Raw genomic sequence first — 16,959 nt, 5'->3', positions numbered from 1 at the left:
AAATAATGACTTCATTGTTAGCAAATGCTTATTTCAATCTCTTATTAAATGACTCCTTCTTGCATTATGAGCATCAAACTGAAAATAAAAATATATAGCTTTAAATTTTGATTTAATGATATTTATCATAAAAGTAAATTAAAATACATTTCTCTTCTCCTCCCATTTCCCCATAAAAGAATCTCTGCACTTTTCAAACAATAGAACAGGAGCAAGGCCATGTTAAATTTCTGCCAGATAGTTCCATGTAGAAAGTCTAGGAGGACAGAAGTCTGCTGGGTATTTTTACCCAGACACCCTCCCAAGGCTTCTAATTTCTTGGGCAAGAAGAATTTTTAGGAAAGTTGTTTCTACAGGTGTTTTTCCAACTTCTCATCATTCTAATATTTTGACTTTTCAAGTAACTAGCATCCAAAGTCAGAACTTTCGTCAAGTAACCAGTACCTCCTGGCTAAGTCTATAAATTCTAGAAGCCAACTCAACTCAAGAGCTTTCAAAAGCTGTGCACAACAGCCTTTACCTCAAATTCTCAAACAAAAGACTATATCATCAGAAGTCACGGTGAGATAGGACCCTTATAATAGCTAGTGTTATGGAGGCTGAAGGGAATAGCTGTGTTACGGCAAACAGAGAAAGACCTGCTTTTATGAAGATTCTTTTTACATTAATGACTTTTAGGGGTGTTTTTAAAGGATAACTTTAAAATTTTACCTTTCCTAATGATTAGTATATTGCTTAAAGAAAGAAAATGATTTATTTATTAGTCTAGGTTCAGTCTGTAGCTCAGCACCATGAGATGCACATGTTTTGACCACTGCCCATGAAAATGTCTGCTTTAAAGTACTTATTTTTCACTATACACTTTAGATTCTTATACAGCTAATCAAGCTTTACGTCCTTCACAAGTACCTCCATTTGTTCAACATATATTTAATGAATGACTTCTCTCTGCAATATCATATAGGTTCCATGAAGCTATATATTTGGGAACCTGAACTGCAAAAATATTTGAACCTTGTCTCTTGATTGCTGCCACTAAAGTGAAATCACTTCCAGCTCCCATTCTTAAGGCTCTTGAACCCAAAATTTTTGGAAAGCAAATCTTACTCGCTTGAGTCACTACCAATTACAACTAGCTATGATTAAGTTGACATAGTCAAATATTATTGGCATTGCTGTTGAGACCCAGTCCTGGTGTTGGGGGTATGGGGCAATTTCTGGAGAAGGGGAAATCTCAATAGGGTAGTTAGCAAAAGGTATCTTCTGCAACCACAACTAGCATTCTCTGGGTTAGGCATTGTACAAAGCACTTTTCACGCATCATCTCAAATAATTTCCAAGAAAGTCTATTGTAATAGATACTACTATTATTCTCATTTTAACTATAAACATTTGAGGTTTCAAAGGGAAAAAATCAATAAGTGATGGAGACAAGATCTAGAGTCTGCTTTTTCTGGCTACAACAGCTATACTCTGTCTTTAATCTTGATGACATCAATCCTACAGGTTTACGTGTAGACTGAGCCTAGTGCCTCTGTCCCCATAAACTTTCTGTCCTCAATTCTTCAGTTTGAGTAGGTGAAGAGTTGATTGCATTTAAGGAGCTAATAAATGTCAACTCATACCCCCAAAATACCTACTTTTTCCTGTCATGTTCTAACATGAAAAGGAAGGGGAAATACGTTCCAGATATACACATGTGTTTTCTCGTGGACTCTGTGTGATACACGGTATTTAGACATAGGTGAACTGATACCACCAGTATTATAGTCCACAGTAAATATGTTCCAGAGCACAGTAGTTGTGTGTGTGTTGGGGGGTGGGAAGGTGGAGGAACAAATCACCAGTTGTCACGATATTTCTACAGGAAATTCTAAACATATGACTTAGAAATGAAGTGTGAGCACATATTAGAACTACTGACAAGTCAGATACTGTCTATAGAATATTTCTTTTGGACATAGTCAACATGGTAGAAATGTAATACACATTTCCCTAGTGAATGAACTTTAACTTCAACAAAGGGAAATAATCTCTCTCTTCCAATCAGAGGAGGAGAAACACTCTGGGATCTTTTGGTGGAAGGAGAACTCTGAAGTTGGGTGAGATAAATCCAGACCAGTAATAACTTATCTGTGTATGTTTGCATGAGGAGAGGTAATTCTCTAGGCCTGGTACTCTGACTTTTGAAACAAAGTCTAGTTCATTATCCCCACAGGGGTAGAGTGGGTGGTGGGGTGGCAAGGGACAGGAGGAAGGTGAAGGGGAAGCAAAGTTGCGGCTACCACTGCTTATTCATATTCTCAGGTTATTACTAAGTCCTAGATTCACAAGTTTGGGACTTGCTGTGCAGAAAGTCACACGACACTTAAATACCACAATAAAATGGGTGGAAATCACCATCAGGGTTAGTATATAAAAACTTTAATGAGGAATCATGAGCTTTTCATGTGCAGTGGCCCTGTTCTTGATAATAAACCCTTCACAAAAGTGCTGCAATTTATTGACTCTCTTTTGGGCTGACTAGAGGAAAACGAACTCTGACAAAATGAGAAAGTTTGGTCCTAGATGGGTGCTAGGTCCCCACTTTTGCAGTAGAGTTCTGAGCAATGAGAAGATGAACGGGACCCCTGGGGTGAATAAATCAGGGGTACCCTAACAAACCTGATTGCCAGTGGCAGTTGTGATGTCTTTATAAACACTGCAAAAAAGTTAAGGAAGAGCTAAGAATGCAAAAACATCCAAATTTACATTGATGAATGAATTAATTAGGACACAACTAATTTAAAAATCCTGCTAACAGAAATAGGAGCCAGTGGGAAAATAAATTACCTCTCCTCTATCAGAGAGGGAAACACACGCAGACCTTATCATTTTAAATTCAGTTTAAATATAGCCCAAACACAGTCCAGATTACTTTTTGCGATCACAGAGAATATGCTTTTGACTAACTCATCTAGCTTAGGTTTCCCACAAGATTCTGGCACAATAAGGAAGACATTGTCTGAGGGGGCGCACAGAATGTACCTAAATGGCTTAGTGCTAAATGGCTCAGGCAGAAGGGTGAGGCACCCCCACCTGCCACAGCAGAGCTGGAAGGCACTGTGCGGAACTGCTGACATTCTCTCATTTTCTGCCCTGACACAGGCATCCTGCTAAGGGTAGCAGAGGAGAGGAAAGGTGCAGGGAGAGCGGATGGGAAAAATGAAAGGAGAGAGCAAGGAAATAGAGGGATAGAAACCAAGACAAAATTTTCTATGGACAGTGGATATTAAAGCAAGGTGACGTGATACAGGAATATTCCTCCCCTCCTCCTCAAGGTTTAGGATGTTTAGAAAATGATTTCCATTTCAGAGAGAAGCTTTCTGAAAAGCTAAAAACATTTCCAAAAAAATTGGCTACAACTTCCTTCACACAAAGACAAGTTTGAGAGATACGAATAGTCATGGGAGGAATATTTTATGGAACAAAATATTTATTCTTGTTTCGCTTATGAGGATATCAAGACAGAAAATAGTCTCTGGAGGAAATCATGCCCGTGAAAGATATTTTAAGATCAAAGTTTACCTGACACATAAACCAACTCACTAACAATGAAAAGCATGAAATTCTGTTTTGAAAGGCACTGATTTTTCTTTTTTCCTTTATCAATTCGGCCCTTTTGTCTTTTACAAAATGTATGTGCAACTATAACAATGTGATCTTTTTTACCTGTTAAAACTTGAAACTTGTAATATGATCAGAGAATTCAAGTCCCACATAGAATGTGAGGTACTTAGTTTCCTTGACAGACTTGTGATAATTTTTTGAAACAATGAAATTTATCTCATAGTAAATGCCATCAATCTTCCCATTTATATATACAATGCATTCTAAATTTTTGAAAAAAAAATTGTTCAATAGTATAATACCTTTTTTGTGGCTCAGTTTCTCTTCAGCTGATGATGAGAAAATCAGAAATACATTATTCTTACTAACTCGAGCTGAATGAAAGTCTTTATTTTAAGTAACTTAATTATATACAGAAAGTATGTAATAAAATAATGACCTCTATTATAAATCATAAGTAGCAATCAAAATAATGATCAAATCAGATAATAAGTTTGATTATGTGTAGAATTTCACTTTCCTTAGGTATGTTATTACTCCCAGAACAAGATGGAAACAAAAGGACTTGGCTGGAAATAGGCTCTCTCTTGATCACATGCCTAGTACAGTTCTCTGTGCCCAGTGGGTTCTCAATAAATATTCAGTGATGATTATAATGAGTCTTCTGGAAACACTGCAATTCGCAGGTATGCACAGATCTGAGATTAGAAAAAAATTGTCAGTGTAATTGATTGTGTCTAAAGAGAAAGAATTCTACATCTGATATCAATCACATGAACTGTGGACCCAGGCAAACACAATTGCTGTATGGCTTTTTTCTTCCCATTTCATTTTTTCCTGGCTACCCCACATACTAAATGGAGACCCACTGGACACATTTGTCACTTGATTAAATTATCCAGGGGCAAGGCAGTACAGCCATACTGTTGCCAAATGTTTCTGAAAGCTTTACCTTGCTTCCGGAATCAGGTCCCTGATTTCTGACTGTTCTCTTCAAGGGAATAGTTCTATATAGCGCAGTACTTTGGAAGGTCCTGGGATTACTGTCATTGTGGCAGACTTTAGGTCATTTGGAAGTCAGAGAACAAAGTTGCAAGTGCCATAAGTATTTATGTTATGGAAAAAATGCTGATTTAAAACAAAAAAAAATCAGATGTGAAACATGGCTCTGGTTATTTGCAGGCTGTGATGGTGTCTGGGGCAAGTTAATAGTAGACCAGTGGAAAAGTAGGCCAATTATTTTGTTCCATTCCCACCACCGAACACTTCACCTTTAGGGAATGTGAGCCTTAGGTCCCCAGAGGGAAAAGGGAAGAACAGATGGTAAGATTGCTCAGGCCAGCAAGCTGGAAGTCCATCTTGATTCTTTAGTCTTCTTTACCTCTCCTCTTGTCCCTGTCATGCCTGGCCATATTCTCTCTACCCTCCAAAAATACTTGAAATATTTCCACTTCTCTAGTCTGCGATCACATTCATTTCTTACGTAGGATGTGCAGTAAACATGTAATTTGCTTTCTATGCATATTTAATCTTTTCAATCCATTTGCCTCTCTGTGGTCTGAGTCATTTTTTAAGTTTCTAGACATGGTATATTTCTTTTGGGTAAGGAACTGTGCAAGGCACTGTGGTAAGCACTTTATATTCCTCATTTGACCTTCTTAAAAACTGTATTTGATTAATATAATTGTATTAATTTCCTATTGTATCGGTAAAAACAAGATGAGTTTAGTGGCTTAAAACAATAGTGTTAGGGAAATATCCAGAGTGCTACCTATTGCCAGGCCCTGGGATTGCCTAATCAGTGCCCTGGATCTGGAACATTCCCTTATTTGGAGGCTAGTGTCAAGCAATAGTTCAGATTCTCTTTCCTTATTAGGATAAATCTTTCCTTATTCTGGGTACACAGTGAACTTCCTCGTACTGGTTCAGTGTGTATCACATGCACCTGGCCAGTGCACTGGTGTCTCTGCCTTTTGAGAGGGTGGAAACAGAGTTTTCACCTGCAGGACAAGTGGGGTCTGTGCGGTCCATCACCCCATGTGGGCTATCAGGAACGTCCTGCTGACATGGGAGACAGGCACACAATGCAGACCCTTATCTTGCTGTGCCTTTTCTCCATCCTGTGATTAACTGTTCTTCCAACCACACACCTCGTGAGCTGAGTTCTCCTTGGTGATTCTGAGCTCACTGGGGATGCAGCAGCCAATATCTGCGGGCTCCAACTTCTGGTGGTTGGCAGTGTAATTCTCTTTGCCAATGCCTACACGGTGGGAAACCTCACCTGGGATTGGTAGCTGGATCTTCCCCCTCAACACACAAAAATTGATTCTCTTTCGGTTCTGGAGGCCAGAAGTCAGAAATGAGTCTATGGAGTTAAAACAAGGTGTCGGTCATAGGGCTCTTTCCTTTTAGAGGCTCTAAAGGGTGATCAGTTCCTTACCTCTTCCAGCCTTTGGTGGAGGTCAGCATTCTTTGGTTTGTAGTCGTATGTGTTCATCCTTTGCTACATTGTCATTGCTTTCTCTGCTTCTGTAGTCAAGTCTCTTCCTTCACCTCTCTCTAACAAGAACACTTGTGATTACAGTTAGGGTCTGCCTAGATAATCTAGAATAATCTCTTCATCTTAATTTAATTGCATCTTTTTCCATAGGAAGTAATGTTCACAGTTTTCAGGAACGAGGACCTGAATGAATATCCTTGGGGTTACTATTCAGCATAGCACAATAGTTCTCTTTCTTTTCACTTGTGACAAAAAAGCTTTAATGGGTTAAGTAATGTGCCCAAATTTATACACGCAGGAAGTAGCAAGGCTGGTACTCAAACCCAAGTCTTTCTGACTCCAAAATAAATGTTTATGTATAATGGAGAAACTAGGTGTGGTAAACTTGACAGAGAAAAATAAAAAACAGGCAGAGAGAGATATCAGGATTATTTCCAAATATCTGAAAGAGCCATCACGTGAGAAAATGACTAATAATGATAGCTAACACATATTTAGAGCTTGTATGTGCCAAGAGGTGTTCTAAGCTTCTTTACAAGTATTAACTCATTTAATTTTTTTAGCAACTCCATGAGAAATTTTCATGATTATTGGTGGTTAAGTTAATTGTTAAAAATTACACAGCTAGTAAGTTATAGAGCTGATATTTGAAGCTTTAGAGACTGTGGTCCTAAGTCGTCCCTAGATAGACTGATCTCATCCTATAAATTCTGGCAGAAGGAACTTGAACCAATGGAAGAAAAGAGATGAAGACAAACCTTTAGTTAAATATTGGAAATACTGAGGCAAAATTATTTCTTCACAGACTGGGAGAAAATATTTGCAAAAGGCAGAGGTGATAGGGGATTGTTAGGCAAACTGTACAAAGAACCCTTAAAATTCAACAATATGGAAACAACCCAATAAAAAATGAGCAAAAGAACCAAAGACAGCTCATCAGGTGTCAGTGGGGAGGAAGGTAGGGATAGATAGAGCAGTGAAACTATTTTGTATGCTACTATGATGAATGGATGTCACTACACATTTATCAAAACTCACAGAATGTACACCAGCAAGGGTGAGCTCTTGTGTAAGCTGTGGACTTCAGGTGATAACGATGTGTCAAGTATGTTCATTGATTGTAAACAAACAAACAAATAGTAAAAGAGATTTAAATGAGACAATGCAGAGGCAAGATTCTGAGTTTTAGTCTAGTCAAGAGACAGGACATATTGTGGCAATTTGGATGAATGCGTCAGAGGTTTATGCCTGGACAGAGTGGTGGTGCCTTTGGTAAAAATAGAGAAGTCTGAGAGGAAGAGGAAGAGGGAGAGGGAGAGGGAGAAGGAGAGGGAGAGGGAGAGGGAGAGACAGAGGAAAGCTCAGTTTAGATAAATGGAATTTAAGCAAAACAACTAATCATTGTAAGTTATGAACTAGAACTTGATGCCTAGGGCTAGTGATACAGAGCTGACTGTTATTTATATATATGAGTAGCAATTTTCTGCAGCAATTAGCTTTCACTGGACACATTTCATCTTATAGGCACTATCTCATTTGATTCTTACACCACTTCTATAAAGTAGACATTCTTGTCCCATTTCATAGATGAGAAGACTTAGGCTAAGAGAAGTTAGATAACTTGGTCATGGTCACATATCTAAGAAAGTGGTGGAACGTGAAGCCATACCCTTCTGATTTCAAAGCCCATACTCTTAATCACTTTGCTAAACTATCATAAGAGTAAATGTGATCATCCTGGGCAGATCACATCCTGTGACAGAGAGGAGTTCCAGCCTGTTCTACTTGTGCCTGAGTGAGAATGGTTGGATGTTAAGTGGACAACTGTCTCTCAAGTAACACACTGAACAAAGAAAATTCTTATCTTAAAAATCTATTTTAATATCGAATATAAAAATAATGTTTTCTTCTCCCTAGTGTCAAGTAAAATCTACGAGGAGATATGCCCTATGTAACTGTTGCCTTTACTCAGCAGACTACCCTATGCTCTGGGGTTGGGGGAGGAAAGAGATCCCAGCTGAGAAACAGGCCAGAGTAGCACAGAGAGGGCTAGGGACACAGCCTACACACGTCAATATTTAGGACATAAAAAGGAGGAGGGCTTGAAAGAGGAATGGGACAGTTGTTCAACAAGTGGGGGCCAAACTGGCTTACCACGGCACATCAGAGAAAAAAGCAGAAGGTAATTTCCATACGGTCAAACGCTGCAAGGAAATATCCAGAAGGTCAAGAAATTACAGAAACGTCTTTATATTCTGCAATAAGGTATTTTCAAAGGTGCGGTTTAAACGAGACGAGAGATTGTAAAAGGGCAAGAAACAAGTAGGTGCTCAGAAACTGAAGGGGCAATGGGTGGATACTATTGGTTTCTGGAGTTTTAGGAGATAATAAATATTCTGGTTCAAGAAAAACCAGAAACACTGTATCAGTTAAGGTGTTTCTGTTGCTTACAATGCAAATTAATTCTGCATAGCAAAAGCAAAAGAGGGATGTTGAACAATGACAGAGGGTAATCCTCAGAATCCAAAGAATCAGACGTTGGAAGGTATAGGGACCAGCTCAGTTCTAATAGGAACTGGTAAATAAAAACGAGTGAACAATCCCTGCAGAACGACATCGGGCGACTATATTTCAGCCCTTTTCAGTCTTTGGGTTGCTCTGGCTCGAGTTGTAAATTCTAGGGAGAACATCTGAGTGGCCTAGTTCTGGTCATGTCATCATCCTTAGCCAGAGAAGTTCAATGTCTTTAATTATAGTTTATCTACTAAGGGAAGGTTAGTTCCTCAAAGAAAATCTGGAGAATGAATTCCAATGGGCACAAAACCGCTGAAGAGTAGAAAAATGCAGGCAATCCTTGCTTTGCACTGTGCAGCATTAGCTGAAACACAGGCAAACTGGCAATGATTCTTGACTCTGCACAGTTTTGTACTACGTGGCTTTTGAGCTCAGACACCAAGGAATGTCACAGTGAGGAACAGGCACAGGCAGGTACCAGTTTCAGTTAAGATACCATGCAAAGCAAGGGCCGCCCATATATATGACCAAGAACAATTATAAAGAATATGAGACTTCAAAGATAAATTTGTAGAACCAAAATATAGGAAAAAGGGACTTTAGAGATCACCAAATCCAGCCCTTTCCTATTGTAACAAAGGAAACAGGTGCCAGGAGAAGCACATTGACTTATCCAAGTCTTCCTTCTTGGAGAAACAGAAATTGTATTAGCAAAAGAAGCACAAAGAAAAGGAGTGGTTTCCAGAACTGGCTCCAACTTAACAGGGGAAGTGATCTGTGGGAAGTAAGTTCTGAGCTAGGATTTGAAGGACTACTGAAATGTGTTTCCTCAGGTGTAAATTGAGGAGGGCTGGCCTAAATCTCTAAGAGCCTTTTCAACTCTGACATGCTATGATTCAGAGCAGTATGTACTAAAATTAGCAAGTCATATACAGAGAATAGTAAGCGGGGTGGCTTGATTAGAGCAAAGAAGCATGTTAGTGAATAATGACGGCCCCAGGAGGGTCAAGTGATGGATGTCTGGCTGGGGGTTCAGGGTTAATACTGCCCAACACGGGTTAAGGGAATATGCCACCACCCCTGAAGTCCTGCAGTATGCCCACCATTTGTGAAGCAATGAACCAACACACTTGTTAAAACAATAGCACCCGATATCTTCCCATGGAATGTGATAGACACATTATTGGGAACAGTGTTCCTACAGGGTTGTAATAGTTGGGATTCCCTATTGTCTTATTAGAAGAAGCAGCTATAATTTTTAATTCTGATTCTCATAGAGTATATGTGACTTCCAGCAGATGTGTGGAGTCCCTAAGGCCAGGGCCTGGGGACATACAGAATGAACATACAGACTGAAGATTGAATATAACTCACTTTAGTAACCATATGAAAAACCTGCTCATAGATGCTAAACAGGGTTTGCTGAGTGTTTTATTCCCTAGTGGAAACATTTACTTTTCATATGTATGGAAGTTAGATGATATAAAAAAAAAAAAGAAAATTACCCTAATTCTTTTTGCTCTGTTATCTATTATCTTTTCACAAACCCATATGCTTTTTGATAAGATTACCAAATTAATGGACAAGGAAATATATTCCATTCTTTCACTGAAGTCCAGTTGTATTTTGATATCTTAATACATCAAAAAACCAACATCCTATTCTGGTTTCTCTGCCTGGCCCCTTATTCTTTTTCTTTCTTTATTTCCTTCTTTCTTTCTTTCTTTTGTAAGTTTTACCATCCTTCTCTAATTTCATTCTTTCTTTGTTTCCTTGTGTATTTATCTCTGGCTCTCACTTTCCACCACTTACCCTCTGCACCACATTAGCATTGTATACTCTGAGCTAATTAAGATGCTTTGTCTTCCCCACCACCCCTCCATTTTGGGTCACTTACACTGAGCCTCCACTATATTTTTATAAATGGGGTGGGAATATTTACTTTGTCCAAAACTGCCAGATGGGCTCATTTCAAATCAAATGGACTCAGGAAGTTATACCTGAAAGCTGGGACAGACCTGGAGTGGGTGAAGGCAGAGAGGATTTCTTATCTCGCTTGTCCACCCTCTCTGTGATACTCTTGTATCGTGAACTGTGGAACACCTGCTCTCCTATTAGCGGCTCTCTGGTACTCACCATTTTCCACAAACATTCTATTTCCTGACTTTGACTGAAACCAAACTTTATTTTCCAGATGCTCATCAGAGTCCATCATTCTATTCATTACAAGTGTAGGGTGAAAAAATTTCCCTTCTTCGCTTCTAGGTTCTTTGTCTGGTCTAATAATTAAATTGATATAAGACAGATTAATGGGAGAAAAACAAACAAATTTTGTACATATGGAAGCCCTATAAAAATATAAGACCCAAAGGGCAACCAGGTAATTGAGGCTTATATAACATCCTGAGCTAAGGGGTTAGGAGTCTGGGGATACAAATGGAGAGAAAGGTCATTCACAGGAAGGCAGAGATGTTTGGAAAACAAAGCTTGCCTTGTTATGCAGATAAGTTTCTTAGGTAAAAAGTTATCTCTGGTAATAGCTGTCTTCCTGATACAGGCCCTCTTTCCAATATAAATTTAGATAGTTGAGGGGGAGTTTTTCCTGAATCTGCTGGATTTTGATTGCCTTTAGCTGAAAATAATCCTTATGCCAGAGGCATATTTTGGCATGGCAAAAATGCTCCCCTTCACTAGCCCTTCACTAATTTGCTCAACTATTTTCCCATGGTCCTCACCCACCAGCCTCTCCTTCCTTCCTTCCTTCCTTCCTTCCTTCCTTCCTTCCTTCTCTTTCATGAGAGAGCAGGGAGAGGGTCAGAAGGAGAGAGAGGGAGAGAGAGGGAGAGAGAGGGAGAGAGAGGGAGGGAGGGAGGGAGGGAGGGAGGGAGAGAGAGAGGGAGAGAGAGAGAGAGAGAGAGAGAGAGAGAGACAGAGAGAATCTTAAGCAGGTTTCACACCTAGCATGGAGCTCAATGCAGGACTTGATCCCATATCCATGGGATCATGACCTGAGCTGAAATCAAGAGTCAGACAGTTAACCAACTGAGCCACCCAGGTGTCCCTTTCTTTTCTTTCTTAACAACCACATCATAGGCCTATGCAATTTTCTCCATTACTAAGTTTCTATCAAGATACTCTTTCCCTTTTTTTGGATGACATAGCACATCTCTCCGTCATCAACAGTTATCATTTCAAAGATTTAAACATCTAAACAGATTATAGCCTAACCTCAAATTTCTTCTGTTCCTAAACTCCAATGATCCCCAAAGACAGCCATATCTTAGATTGTATTTTTACAGAATTATTCAACTCCATACCTCAAATACTAAGCTTCCCTTGTCTAATTTTCACTTCCTTCCTTTCCATTTTTCAAAGTTTCTTTTCAAATGTAAATTAGATCTTATCATCCTTCTCCACCCCACCCCCACTAAAACTCTCCACAGACTGTTCATTGCACTTGAAATAAAATGCAAATTTCTCACAAGACTGGTTCTAGGAATGGATCTGTCTTTATATCCCTCTCTGCTATTACACACACTGTCTTCTCCCTCCCTCACTATTCCTGCAACACAGGCTTTTCTTCTCTTCTTAGAGCAAGGCAATTTCAGACACCTGGGTGACCTCAGCTCAATGTTGCCTCCTCAGGGAGGACTCCTCCAACACACTTTTCAAAGAAACTCCTTAGCCTGTTTTACTTTACTTTACTTATTCATAGCACTCTCTAATTTTTTTTTTAAATCTACTTCTCTACTTGTTGATCCTCCAGGATAGTAACTTGCTTGTCTATCCAGATTTTGCAGTATCTCCTGGGGGATATTACAAAGATCAAGAATAGTCTTTACTTTCTAAGAGTTTCCAGTCAGGAAGAGAAATCAGACAAGTAAGCAAGTAATTATAATACTGAGCAGTCATCCCGAAGCAGTGCAATACCATTATTAAAAATATAGATTCCGCAGCCAGGCTGTAAGGGATTGTCTTCGTTTTCCCGCTTACTGGCTATGAAACGTAGGTTACTTAATTATGTGGTGTTCAGTTTCTGATCATTAAATTAGGATATCAAAAGCATCTACTTTATAGGGTTGTTATAAGGGTTATAAATGTGTTAATGCAGAATACTTAGAACAGGGCCTAGAATGCAGTAAACACTCAAAAAGTGGGAGGCATTATTATTTACCAAATCTTGTTTTTCTCCTCATTCCAGGGATCACAACTCCAGTTCAGCCAGTGTCTCCTTCCTGGACCACTGAAATACCCCTGGCCTTGGTCTTGTAATTTATTCCCTCATCCACTGTATATATTGTTTACACACTGGTCCTTTTCCTAAAACACCCCAGTGTCTTTGCATAACCTTGGATAAAGCCCAACTCATTAATGTTGCTGACAAGGCCCTCTGTGACTAATCTCTACCTTCTTCTCTAGCCTCTGACTCTCACTGGCTACTCCCCTCTTATGCGCTAGGAATGCCAAATTTCTCTAGTCTCCTAACCACATCCTGCTATTTCTTTTCCTTATGCTTTTGCCCATGCTGTCTCTTCTGCATGGAACATCTTTTCCCTATATTAGATGTGATTTAAAATCATCCTTTTTAATCCTTTAGGATTCAGCTTTGACTTTCATACTACAAGTATACAGTGGTTCCCAAAGGTAAAGTTGAGAACTCCTAAATATCTGGAACATACTATTACTATGGTATCGAACACACTGCCTTATCATCTATGTCTGACTCCCTGAGTTCTTTGAGGGCAGGTACTGTTTCTTGTCCATTTTTATACCCTTAGTGACAAGCCTGGCACACAGAATGTTTTTTTTGTATTATTCAATTATTGTCATAATAATTCCATGTGACAACCCAAATTTTAGTGGCTGCACATCTGCTTCTTGCCATGATGGAGAAACAAGGACCACACTTAAATTGCCATCATAATTATTAGAAGATTTGACAAAACATACGAAGTAACTGTTTTCAGATATTGGACAACAGGCAGTGCAGAACTGTAATCCCTGAGAAAAGGGACACAAAAGAGATGAGCCCTACAATTCCCCTAGATTTTTACCTGGAGTCAATTTCTGGCCCAAGGATACAGAGAAGGGAACTAAACACAGCCCAGAAAATCAGTCAATGGAAACATACCCGGAGATGATAGCACTAGCAGACAAGGATGTTGAAATGACTATTATACTATGTAAATTACGGTAACAAAGGAAGAGAAGTGAAAAATATGAGAGAAATAATTAAAACTTCTAAAAATAAAAAATAAAAATCAGAAATGGAAATTTTGCTTGGTGAGGTTAGTAATAAATCAGACACTGCAGATGAAACGGTATGTTCAGTAACTTCTGAGTTATACCAATAGAATAAAGCAAAAAGTGAAAAAAAGACTAAAAAGAGAGAGAGAACAGAATGTCAGTAATCTACAGAACATGATAAAGTGGTTTCAAATATGTGTCATTAGGTCCTAGAGGGGGAGCAGAAAAATATTTGAAGAAATAATGGCCAAAACTTTCCCCAAATGGCTGAAAGCTATAAAGCTAGATTCTAAAAGATCTCAACATAAGTCCAAAGCAAGATAAATACATGCATGTACACGCAAAGCAAAGGAGAACTATATTGAGGAAAGTACTGCTAGGGATAAAATCTTAGAGGAAAAAGATACATTACATAGAGTACAAAGATATGAAACTAAAGACATTGTGAGAAATATGAAAGTCAGGAGAAAATGGAATGGCATCTTTAAAGTGCTGAAACCAGTTTCCACTTAGAATTCTATACATATGAAAATATCTTTGAAAAGAAGAGGGCAAAATAAAAGTTCTTGCAGAAAATAAAAACAGAGAGAAATTAAAACTCGACAAAGAAAACAAATGATTAAAAGATGGGCCAAGACCTTCAGAGACAGCTCACCAAAGAAGATATACCAATGGAAAATAAGCATATGAAAAGATGTCCACTGGATAGGTCATTAGAAATATGCAAATTAAAACAATGCCAATACCTATAAGAAAGGCCCAAATCTAGAAGAGTAACAACACCAAATGTTGTCTAGGATGTGGAGCAAAAAGAAATCTCATTCATTGCTGCTGAGAATACAAAATGGTACAGCCACTTTGGAAGACAGTTTGGCAGCTTCTCACCAAACTAAACACCCTTTTACCATACAATACAGCGGCTGAACTCCTTGGTATTTATCCAAAGGAGTTGAAAAGTTATGTTCACACAAAAACCTGTACATGGATGATTACAGCAGCTTTATTCATAATTGACAAAACTTGGAAGCAACTAAGATATCCTTCAGTATGTGAATGGATAAACTATAGTACATCCTTAGTGCTAAAAGGAAATGAGCTATCAAGCCATAAGGAGACATGAACTAACTCTAAATGTTATTAAGTGAAAGAAGCCAATCTGTAAAGACTATACAGTGTGTGATTACAACTATATGACATTCTGGAAAAGGAACAATTATGGAGACAGTAAAATATAAGTGGTTTCCAGGTATTGTCCAAACCTACACCAAGAGAAAATTCTACTGTAAAATATGGATTTAGGGTGATTATGATGTGTAAGTGCACGTTTGTCAATTATAAGCAACGTACCACTTTATTCGGGGATGTTGATAATGGGGGATGCTATGCATGCATAAGGGCTAGAGACTTTTAGGAAATCTTTGCACCTTCCTCTCAATTTTGTTGACTTAAACTGCCCTAAGAAAATAATGTCTTAGTAAAATTTAAATTTAAATTTAAAATAAATTGGAGAGTATTTGTTCCCCTCAGACATGAACTGTAACTAATGCTAAACAAAGTTCAACAAAAAAATTTTATCAAAGAAAATGATACCAAATGGAAACTTGGATCTCACAAAGGAATAAACAATATGAAGAATTGTAAGTATGTGAATAAACATAACAAGCATTCTTACATTTTAAAATTCTTTAAAAGATAATTGACTGCTTAAAGAAAACATAAGTAGTAATGTGTTGTGGGGTTTATAACATACTATTATTATTAGTAGTAGTATTATGTTATTATATACATATTATCATGTATTTTTTTATTATTCATAAAAAGTAGGGTGATCCATCTTCTTCCTCAGTGCCTGGGACTTTCCTGGTTTAAGTACTATAAGAGTTATATCCTAGGAAACTCCTCAGACTTGGCAAATAGGCATGGTTAGCTATCCTAAATGGAAAAGCAATTGTGATAAGTAAAATTATATTTTGGAAGCCCTAGGGCAATCACGAAAATACCCCAAAGAAACTTAATAAGTCAATACCAGAGGTAAAATGGAATTCAAAAATACATAATTCACAAAAAGGCACGAAAAGAGTGTAGAAGAAACAAAGAACAGACATCATAAGTAGAAACAAAAAACAGCAATTTGATAATTTAAACTTGACCATATCAATAATTATATTAAATGTAAATGGTCTGAACCCTCCAGATAAAAGGCAGAAATTGTCAGACTAGATAGTGAAACACCCAATTCTATGTTGTTAACAAGAAACTCATTTTAAATATAAAAACACAGCTAGGTTAAAAGCAGAAAGAAGGAAAAGTTATACCATAATAACTCAAAGCATAAAACAACTGGAGTGGCTCTAAGTAATACCACATAAAATAGATTTTGGAACAAGGTCTAGTGCCTGGAGTTTCATGTTAGAGGAATCGATCCATCAAGGAGACAAAAAAATCCTAAGTACATATGCTCCTGATAAAAGGGTTTCAAAGTACATAGAGCAAAATATAAATAAATTGAAAAGACAAATATTCATAGAGCAACTGACAGAAAGTCAGTAAGAATATAGAAGAGTTGAGCTACACTAAACAACTTGATATAATTGACAGTTATGGAATGCTCCAACTAACACAAGCAGAATATACGTTTCTCCAAGTGTACACAAACATTTACCTAGACCATGTAGGAAGTCAAAAACAAATTTAAGTAAACTTAAAATAAAATTGAAATTATATAGTGTATGTTATCTAACCATAAAAATTAACTTAGAAACGAACAACAGAAATTTATCTCTAAACTCCTCAAATATTTGGCAAAAAAAAGCAAGATGCTTGTAAATAAGCCATGGAAGATGGGTTCCTGGGTGGCTCAGTCAGTTAAGCATCTGACTTCAGCTTAGGTCATGATCTCATAGTTTGTGGGTTTGAGCCCTGCATTGGGCTCTGTGCTGACAGCCTGCTTTGGATTCTGTGTCTCCCCACCCCTCTCTCTGCCCCTCCCCTGCTTGCCCTCTTTTTCTCTCTCTCAAAAGTGAATAAACATAAAAAAAAATTAAATAACCCATAGAAGAAAGAAGAAATCATGAGGAAAATTAGAAAAT

Source organism: Panthera uncia (genome assembly GCF_023721935.1).
Source record: "Panthera uncia isolate 11264 chromosome C1 unlocalized genomic scaffold, Puncia_PCG_1.0 HiC_scaffold_4, whole genome shotgun sequence".
NCBI lineage: Eukaryota > Metazoa > Chordata > Mammalia > Carnivora > Felidae > Panthera > Panthera uncia.
The sequence above is the reverse complement of the archived record's forward strand: the minus strand, read 5'-3'. Positions refer to the sequence as shown.